This window comes from Hirundo rustica, chromosome 1, assembly GCF_015227805.2.
Source record: "Hirundo rustica isolate bHirRus1 chromosome 1, bHirRus1.pri.v3, whole genome shotgun sequence".
In the NCBI taxonomy this organism is placed as follows: domain Eukaryota; kingdom Metazoa; phylum Chordata; class Aves; order Passeriformes; family Hirundinidae; genus Hirundo; species Hirundo rustica.
The window spans coordinates 150,329,061-150,340,077 of NC_053450.1; positions in this window are offsets into that span (position 1 = coordinate 150,329,061).

An 11,017-nucleotide genomic window follows, 5' to 3' on the forward strand; every position below is an offset into this window, starting at 1 on the left:
TGGAAAAGGTCAGAAATAAAACAAATATTGGTTTTCCATGAGGCAACAGGAGCACTGAAGAAAGAGCAAGTGGGTGTAAGCAGGTTTTCTATGGACAGCTGACCATCTTTACATGATTCAGAACGAGACAGTTTGTAATCAAGTCAAGCTGTCCTGGTTTAAGCATGTGAACATATGGAGGAATGTACCAGTGTATTCAGTCAAATTGTCCGTGAAGTACACATGAAATTGTACAGAAATTGTTAATGTAAATTCCTTCTTTGAATGTGATGATCTCCAGTGGATTGCAGTAAATCCACAAGTCCTGTAGGCATTCACACCTGCACTCACACAGTCCAAAAAGCACTGAATGCTGCCTCTCGGTCAGAATGGCTTCATGTGCTCCTGCTAGGGAGTTTGGGATGGTGAAGGATCAGTCCTTGCTACTCCATGGGAAAAAATGTAATTTTAAAAATATTTGGTTAACTCATTGCAGCAGTTTTGGTATGCTGCCACTCAGTTTGTTTAGCCTGATATAAACTAAGCTCTTTTCTCATGTTAGTATTTCTTGGTGGCCACCAGTGCTGCTCATCATCTGTGATGGGGTAAGCGAGAAGTGCAACCCCTTCCCTGCAAGACACCAGGCAAGGTTCATGGTCAGCACAGGTTTGTTCACGTTTTGGGAGAGGTGCTGTTAAAGCTTTGACGTTGCTGCCCTGTGATTGTGGTGATGAGGAGGTGGGTGAATGATTCTGACTCACAGATGGGCAAAACTCTGTGGTTTCAGATGACTTTTTTTTTTTTTTTTTTTTTTTTTTTTTTTTTTTTTTTTTTTTTTTTTTTTTTTTTTTGCTATTGGTTAGAGAGAAAGAAGAAAACACTGTTCATTGGGCAGACCTCTCCTCCTTGCATGCTCTGCTGAAGCTGGCCACCACTAAAGCCAGTCCCTTACATGCACATGAACCAGTGCTACAGAAGCCATATGGTACCAGCACACAGCTGAGCCCTCACTGACACGGAAACACACAGAACTCTGTGAGCTTCCTTTAGCTCTACAGGGCAGGCTGTACATAAATCCTGCCCTTAAATCAAGTTTTCAGGAAGACAAAGCACAGTGTGGCCCACTCCACACACAGAGCTGATCTGCTAAACTCTGTGAGAGCAACAGCTGCTCCAGCAATGTAAGTGAGAATCAAAACTGCTGAGATTTGCAAAACTTTATATGGCTGTCTTTGGTTTTCTTGGCTGGTAATGCAAGAAGAAAACAATAACATTTGAGTCATATGAACCAATAATAATAGTAGTAGTAATAATAATAATAATAATAATAGGATTTCAAAGGTTTTATTTTGTGTGAGTCCTGCTATTATTGACTTGCCCTTCAAAATGATTCTTCTGAAAATAATAGAGCCTCTTTTTTTTTCACTGAGTGTTGGGGCCAGATTCATTTGTCATTTCTCTACTAAAAAGAGAGGAAAAAGCCCAGACAAGCACCATTTTGACTTCTGGAATTTATCATTTGTGTTCAGGTCTTTCTGTAGAGTTGACAATCAGCATTTCAGGGTTTCAGATGTCTCTTCTTAAAATCTATTAATAAATGATATTTAATAGTCAGCTCCCTTGACAATTAAACATTGCACACCTCATCAGAACCAAGGGCTTCCACAACACTGGAAATACTTCTGCTTATACTGAACGATTCTTCTTTTCAGCTGCATTCAGACAATACAGGTTTGGAAGCACACACAAAAAAATTCTGGTATGAGTCCAAAATCTGTAACAACCCCCTAGGCCTGGGATTTGTCTAATAGTTTGCTATTAAAGGGTTCTTTGGCTGGAAAGAAGTACCAGACAGAGTTTCCCTTGTTCTAGTTCTTTATTTGTTATTTTGTTTTTTCTTTTTCTTTTAATTTGGTATTTGACTCCTCAGCATGAACTTGCAGTCAAGATGATGGAAGCTGCAGGGGAGGACAGAGATTACCAGCTCCTCAAAGCTTGCACTGATTTATTGCAGGAGTTGTTCCCTCCCCGGCACCTCCCAAGCAAAGCAGAATAACAATAACATGAATTATAGTAACAACAACAATAATGAAAACATTCAAATCAGTGATTTTTCCATTTAGGCTCAAATCACCCCTTGAAAGACACAGCAGAGCATTTCAGCTTGCGTGGGAAAGACCCAGAACTGTGTCAGGAGTTGTCAGTGCCAGTCCTTTGCTGTTCTTGCCTTCTGCTGGGTGCAGCAGTGCCAGGGACGCTCTGATTCCCGGCAGCACAGGGCGATTGCCCAGCACTGAAGGCAGTGGGTGCAATTAGTGTGAATTAGGGCAGGCCCAGAGCTGTGCTTTGGCTCCTGCAGACTGTCCCAGAGGGACACAGACTGCTTTAGGAGCCCTGTGCAGGGCTGGCTCATAAAGCAAGCCAGATAGTTCAATCACATTTATTTAGCATGACTGCACCAATTTCCCGCAGCTGAATAGCTGGCCCACAGCGTGCACATGTTCCTAGATGGTTAAAAGTCACTCTTCACATTTCCCTTCCTGTTCAAGCGCTCCAAGGCTGCATATTTCAGTAGTGCCTCTGGAAAGTAGCTATTGTTTTTATCTTTTCAGTGGTTTTGTTGTGAAATTCATGCTTGGACAAGGGGTGGAGGAAAGTCCCAGAACAGCCGACCGAGGTAAATAGCATTTCCTCTGTCCTAATTCTTTTCTTCTGTCACTTCTGTGCCTTTGCAACTCCCTGAGAATCCATCTCCATGCCTTAAACATCAGATATTTGCTGACACCCTTGTAGAGTGTTGATTAGATGAAAACGGTATGTCAGATTTAAGGCTGGAAGTGAATTAGGGCCATTTGTCTAATCAGCTTCTCTTTTCCTTCACCAACACAAAAATTAGAGTAGAAAGCACCTTCCTCATTAACAAAGAGTAATGGATACCAAAGCAAATTTAGAGTGGAGAGAGGAAAAGTATATTCCCGAAGTTAATAACCTTAGCTAATGCAACTAATTTGAGTTAATTAAGTCAGTTGTAGAGCTGGGCTCTGAATCTTTTCCTCATTGCATGGCTCAGCCAGCAGGGAACCCAAGGGTTAACAGCACAACTGCTGGTCCCCTTTGTATATATCTGCATGAGCATTACTTATTACCATAAATAATGCATATTTTGAGCAGTTGCATCCAAAATGAACAGATCTGTGAGAGGAGATGGATCACTCACAGAGCAGAACAGGAAGAGCCCTCAGCTGCCTTCCAAAAGCAGGGGATGGTTATTTCCTAGGTCCTAGTGCCTTTCCCAGCACATCCCAAGGCTCAAACACTTAATCAGCATGATTATCATCACACAAATGCTGCCAGAGAGTCTGATTTGCACAGTTCCTTCTTTGCTAAATGAATAACCTTTCCAAAACCCCGTGATCTTGGAGCCTCTGTCATAATTCTTCTGGATTTTGGACAGCTTTTCTGCCTGCTTGGGGTTTGGTGCTTGTGTAAAGAGGTGTAATAAGAAAAGTTATTCACAGGAGAATGTAAGATAAAGCAGGCAGCTCAGCCTGCTTGAACCAAGGCCTCATCCTCCTGAGGCTGAAGACTGGCCATGGTGTGAGCAGATGCAGCAGCTCCTATTGCTATTTCAGGGGGAACTGATCTGCTTAGAACAGGAGAGGGATTTTATTCTGGGTGAGCAGATGTTTTGTTGAAGCGGTGTAAACAGCAGGGAATGGCGCTGGGTCTGTGTACTTCCTTTGTCCTTGGATCTCAGTGGGCGCATCGCTGCTGCCTTGCGACACTTCCTTTGTTGGCATGATCAAGGGCAAATTCTGTGTGAGTCCACCCTGCCTCAGACCCCCAGAAGGTCCCTGGTGGGACAACAGTGCAGGCTGAGATTTATGGGGGGATCTCAGAAGCAGCTTCCCAAAGCACCCCTTCGGCTGCAGTGGACAACCAACAACCCGTGAGTGACGTGGCTGAGCCTCCTGGCCATGGTTTCCCAGCACAGACTCTCTTTGTCCCCCTTCAGGGGTGGAATGAGGGAGCCCAGCTGCCCTACACCTCCAGAACCAGGGCTGAGCCCCACTGCACTCGGGTGCTTTTTGCTCACCCTTTTCCAGAGCTTCACCTCTGCTGCAAGGGCTTCACAAGCCATGTGTAAGTTCCTGTAACTTTTTCTCTGCCAATTTATTCTTGAATGCTGCCAGAATATAGCACCAAGCCTTCTAAGGAGTCCAAGGCCCTCTCTCTCTCTCGCCCTTTACAGACTTAATTCTTGGCTTCTTCTCTGAATCACAAAATGTCCCTTTCCCTGCAGACAACTCACTGCTCTTTATCTCGTTTCTTCTCCATTTCTCTCTCTCTTTCTCTTAAGAAGTTGGCAGGAGGCCCTTTCTTTCCTAAGTTCCAGTTATTTTTGCCAGGTGACCCTGTGAGTAATCTCCCCCAACAAATAAGTGAAGGTCTAGTTAAACGACCACTTCTGGCAGGAAGAATATTCCTCTTTTGAACCCCCTCATTATTCTCTCCGGTGGGTTTCTCAGGCAAACAACACAAAATCCAGATCACCCGCATCCCCAGACCAGACACTGCTCTGTGGCACACACACGTGGTTCTTATTTCCCCCCCAGGGAATGGCTCTGGGAAGAAGTTAACCTCTTGAGACCAGGAAAGAGGCAGCAGAAGACTTAATAGCTTCAGTGATTCACACACAATATTCCATAAAGTGGCATGGCAGTTGCCTATATTTTCCAGAGTCACGCACAACCAGTATTATTATTTTTTTTTGGTCAAGTTTAACCCAACAGGCATTTTAAATGTCACGGTTTATATCCTCGATGAATTTCACTTGTAAGCGTTGTTGCTAAGACAGACCATATTGTGGCATCAATGTTTAATCAGGCTGTTCCCTCAAACTCATCAGGGAGTTCTGTCTGAGATCTGGTGGTATAAATCATGAAGTTTTGCTGTTAGCAATTTTTATTACTCACTTTATGCCTCTTTGTGAAAAGGAAGGGAAGATAAAAGGAGAGGGAGTGACTTTAACTGGAAAATTAAATATTACAACCTTTCTGATGAAATCTGTCTACTCTACATCTGTGAAGGTGCAGCATCAGCCCCCCTTGGAATTCAGTTTGTTTTTCCTCCCAGCGCTTAGATGCCTGAGTTTGGTACTCCTGACACTTGCTCAGCAAGGAGCTGCATGCTTGAGCCCAAAGTCTGGTGCTGGGCCATGTGTGATCTTGGGGTTGGGATATCAACAGATTGCTCCTCCACCAGCATCTTTCTGATCATGTCATGCCAGTATCTGCTCCACTTTCCAGGACAAAGAACACTCCCTGAATCTCCCAGCACCACCTAACCCTTTGTTCTGGAGGTGGTTCAAGTCTGCACAGGGTGTATCAGTGCATTGTTTTCGTGGGCAGCTGGAGAACCTCAGGAATGAATGGAAACAGACAGTTACAGACCAGCTAAATTGCAATCTCTCCAGTTAGGGTGCCTTTCCAAAACAAGAGTGGGATGAACACTACTGGGAACTCAGGGGGGAGATAAAAAGGAGAGCAGACACAAAGCAAGATTTATTCACTGAGAGATCTGTGGGCTATTATCAGGGAGTGAGGTGACATCCTGACACCTGATTTGTAATCCTGGCATCAGGCTTCCTTTATGTCCCTCCTCAATACAACAGCAGTGGCTGCCTGTGTTTTGCATTTGGATTATGCCACTGATTGCCATAGGATTTTGCCAGGCACTGGCACTGTGGGCCCAACGATGCTGCTGCTGTCCCAGTTCTGTTCAGCCCAAGAGGAACACGAGAGACAGACTGTGACCACTGGTGGGCCCAAACTCACACAAGAGAGGTGGAGGTTGTTAAAGCACACTTTCCCTGAGCAAACCTATGTTAAATCAGGCAGAAGAGAGTATCTGAGAAGGCAAAGCCACGTATCTTGTGGGGTGAGAAATGCACGAAAGAGCATGAAGTGCCAAAAAAGGATAGGTGAGAATATTTTCTCTAGAAATCCAACTTGAGATATTAGAGCTGAGCAGTTCAAGCTTTGGAGGTGCTTTGTAAACCTCATGGTGGGCTGAATGTTCACCCTGGTGTCCTTCTCTTTACCAAGGATCACTCTCATATTTGGTGGAGAAAATGAAGAACAGCATTGGCTCTAAACACGCTCTGGCAGAGGCACAGAGCAGGGCAGAAGCTTTGACATCCCTTGGAATGGTACTGTTTACTCCCACCAACAAATACGCCCATCTAAGACCTTCCCTGCCCTTCTCAGACTCCTGGAAGAGCAGTGCAATTCTTGTGGCAGCTGTGTCAGAAGCAGGGGCAGTCAAGGCTGCGGAGGATTATTCTGTGGTCAGTGGGTTTGGTGTCAGTTGTTCCCAAAACTTTCTTAGCAACAACGAGGTGTAAGAGATCGTGGCTGCTCCCCCCTCACCCAAGGTTTGGCTCTGCTAATAACGAGACAGACAAACAACTGAGAAATCTTCCAGAGGCCAGATGTGAATGCAATTGTTAAAATACTGCCTGGGTCACTGGCTGCAGCTTCAGCATTTTTTGAAACTTGTTTTTGTACCAATGTCAAAGGCACTGGGGCTCTCTGCTTGCATCAGTACAAATCTGGATTAATGCAGTTAAAGCCAGCAGAGATGTATCCATGCAAAAGCAGTTAAAATGGGCTCAGAATCAAATTCAGAAAGTTACCCTTGTGTCACTTAGTAAGATATATTTCTTTTGGCTTCCATTTAGATTTGGTCCTTAAGGAGCCTGTCATAAGAGATATATGGTCTGGGCAAGAGGCCAACTTACCGTCTGGAAGAAACAGCAGGGCTCCTATCGAAGCAGGGAACAGGGTGAAATGAGCTTTTGACTATTATTTTGTAATTTTGTAAATATTTGTGATTTTGAATTATTCTGTAACGTTCCCACTACGCCGTGACATGATGGAAGTGCCTTGTCATCTCCAGACTGTGTGGGGAGAAACCTATTTACAATGATCTTTGAAACAGCTGCCGTGATGCTTCCTGGCATGTCACAGCTTAAAAATTTCTAGGAAATTGCAGCTGCTTTTTTAGCCAGAGAGATAAGATGCCTTTGCAGCAGTGCTTTTAAGCCATTGCTTCATCCCAGCAGAAAGCTAATGCAATCTTCTCTCCGCCTACTCCAAGTTCATTCCCAAGCTAAATTCCCATTGCTACCAGGGCTTGACATCGGAGTCAGCTACTAAGAGCCCATTTGTGCAACGTGACCATCACATAACCATTCATCAGGTCACTGGATACCAGCTGAATCTCCAGATCCCAAGCTTTTTCCTGGAATTGATTAGGGGCACCCAGGTGAAGCAGCAATGGGGAGCAGGGATGTACACGGGATTTGCAGACGGGTGTTCTTTTTAGGAAACTCATAAAACCAAGTATTTTCGGAAATAAATGTTTTGGAAATACAGTTTCAGATCTGGTTAAAAACCAGAAGAATGTTACATATAATTGCAGGAGAATCTAGTGTAAGTGACAGTTTCCAAGCATCTTTTGTCCTGTAGGGGAATTTGCTGAATGTTTATACCAAAACTAGATTTCTGAGCACTCTGGGACATTTTAAGCTGCAAAGAGTTCACACTCAGATGAGGGAGGGAAAGAATTGCATTGCCTGTAAAAGAGGCCAGTTGCAGAGGGGTCAGAAGGAGCTGCAATGCTGAGTTCAGCCGTGCATCTTGAGTCTGCAGTCTGAAAGTCTGCAGACTGCTCCTCCGTCCTCATTTCAGAGTAAGGCTACATCTGCTCCATGGTGATAATTGAACCCATGTAAACTTAATTTGCTTTCACCAATGTCAGCTTTTATTGCAAAGTGAAACCACTTAGAGGCTGATAATATTTTGGATTAAATCAAACCAGTAGAAGCTACATTTAAATCTATTTAAGGTTAAATTTTATTTACATTGTACCAGTGTAACTGGATTGATTTTTAAATTAAATTTAACTTTACTGGGGAAATTTTCTTAGAGTAGTTTGCTCAGTGAAGGAGCTTGCCTCTGGAGACCATGTAACATGCTTTTGTTTGTAGTCCTCATTGACTATAATGATGTGGTTGAATCAAAAAAACCAACCAAGGCTGGATGTCCATGCAGGATGTGCCTCTATAAATCTTTCAGGCCCCTGACAGTAGTTTTAAGAATTATTTGGTTTTCTTAATTTTCTGAAGTGAGGGAAGAGGTAATACTTAATTATCTGCAATTTTGAAAGTGATTGAAGTTGACAGCCTGAAGCAGAGCAATAGGTGAAACAGAAAAGACGCTGGCAGCTGGAAAGGCCCTTCTTTAGAGAAGGAGGAGGGGCTGGGATGATGGAAGGGGTTAATTCTCTAAGAAAGATAATTTGCATTGCTGCACACTTTATTCTTTTGTTTTTGGTAGAGCTCTCTGTGCTGACTTCTTTGGGGCGTTATTGGCTCTGTGTCTTCGACAGAACAAAGAGCCTTTGTTGTCCATCAAAGACCATTGCAACCCATCCAGATACCCAAGGGCCCAGGAGGCGGAGGTGGACATGGAGGAGCTGCCTGTGTTCCTTCCTCCACAAACAACAGCAATAAAATTATTGGAAGCATTTGCAGCATTACTGAAATATTTTTCAAGGGAAATGTTCTTCAACATTTATATCAGTGCAGATAGTGATGTAAAAAAAAATGACTTAGTAATTTCTAAGGCCTGGGAGCCCATGTTGTGTTTCTGAAGGTTTGGCAAACGAGTCTAAGCAGAGATAATTTGGGATGAACTTGCTCACAGAGGATTTTGCACCTGATCATTACTGTCTTGTGTGTGTGGGAACTAAAGTGTCTTCCTGTACTGTGTTGTTGCTGGGTCAGAGATGTGAGAACAGGTTGAACCTTTGGTGGAATTGAAGGTATGATTTGAAGATAAAATTTGTTCTCAGTTTGCTCTACTTAATTGTGGAGAATTTGGAACCTCCTGATGTTGGACCCCTGTCATAGTCCATGGTGAAGGGCAGAGGCATCCCTCCTGCTTCCAAAAGACAATGTATATTATCTAAACTCTGCATCCATCCTTCCTTCTCATGACTGCTCAAAAACTCTAAACTTGGCTCCAGACTTAGCAACAGCCACTGGATCCTGCAAATCGTGTATTATGAATCCAGCCATAAATATCTAGAAGTTTTCTTAAGGTTTTTTAACTACCTGGATGCTATAGAAGCAGCTCATGCATCTGTGTATGTACACATCTGTCTGGATGAAGGAGGATTAACTACAAGATTCGGGCCCTGAGGAGCAAAATCAAGCAGAAGGTAAATTTCTTTTATTTTCTTCGTTGTCCTACAATTAAAAACCCACCAAAAGAACATAAATACAATAAAGAAAACTTACCTAAAATTCAGGCAGATAAAACCAACTGAAAAAAGATTTTAAAAAACCCTCAAGAAAAAGAATAAATATTCATTAAAATATTCAAAAGATCATATGTTTTCATTAGTCACCACAGGAGGGAAATATTAATTTGAAATAATAACAAAAAACCTTGAAAAGGCTTTAAAATGAGCAAGGGGAGGAACATCACACCCTCTGCTCCCACAGCTGATGCATGGCTGAGCTGTGGCCAAGGGTTTCCCCTCTAGCTCAGCTTCCCCCTTGAGATTTAAACTGTGTGGGTTTAAAATGTGCAGACCTGCTTCAAACCTAACAAAATATCCCTTCCCTCTGAGTTTTCCCTTTTATTCACACCACAGAAACACAGGAAAATAAAAAGGAGTGCTAATCTATCCTACAGTTTCCCAAGCAAGGACTCTGGGCAGGGGTTTGTGAGTGGATTTGACAGATGTATGAGCAGATGGTGAGGGACACTCCCTGAGAGCAGCCAATTCCCAGGCCTCCATGTCCAAAAAAATATCTTTTCACAGATAATGTGATTTTCAGAGGGAAGAAATACAGAATTCAAGTCTCACACCAGAACTTCTCGGTCATTCCTTGAGCGCACAAGGGTTGTGTGGAATCGTTTGTCTTCAGAAAAGAGCTGTCTGGGGACCATAAGCCACAGGGCTTGACCTGACCCTCACAAACCCCAAATTTGCAGCCCGACAGCTCCGTCTGGCAAATTCCTCCACGGCTGCACGGCTACAACTGGCAGCTGAATCGGGATCACCTCGTGTTTACATTGGGTGTGACATATTAGTCCTGTTGGGCCTGTGCCAGGACGCGCTGTGCGAAATAACACATCCCGGGAATTATCCATTTAACGCACGCATGTCCGTCCGGCCCACACGCCGGGGCACCTCGTGCCGGAGCAGGCCTTGGTGCCTCAGCAGAAGTCAGCGAGCGCCGGCTGAACCCCGATCCCGCGCCGGCGGTGTGACATGGAGCCAGGGGCTGGGGATTTCACACAAAAAGGTGTTTTGCTGATCATATGGGGCAGAAGCTAGGAGAAGAAGTTTTGTGATTTACGCTACCGCTGCCAGCATGCTTTTAGCTGCAAATTAGCAGCAGCTCCCTTTTCTTGTAGGGGGGGATCCACGTCGGACCCTTGCTGCCGACTCGCCAGGAGCTCTCGGCCTCTCCACGTTACTTTGCCCGAATTTAACGTAGGATTTATCTTCCTACACTTGATTATACCACGGTGGGACAAAACCCTTCAGCCCATATTGTCAGAGCCCTCGGCAGCACGAAGCTGGGGCCCACAGCAGGAGCTGCGCCCATGGCGTGCAGGGGGTGGATGGGCAAGGGGTTGCACTAGTAAGGAAAGAGCCCCAAAAGCTTCGTGTCGGGGCAAAGCGAGACAGCGGGTTTGGGTCTCCTGAGGCGAAACGTGGCACAGGGAGAGGGGCGAGCAGAGGAACAAAAGGCGATGGCTTCCCTCAACCCAGCTCCCAGCACAAGCCTCTGCGTGGCCCCCCGGGAGGCACCGGAGAAGCCAGGGAGGAAATGCCGGTGTCCCCGGGCGTCCGGAGGGGCGAAGGTGCCGCAGGAAGCGCTGCCACTCCCGGGACGAGCCCGGGATCTCCGCCAAGGATGCGGGGCTGCTGCGGGGCTGCTGCGGGGCTGCTC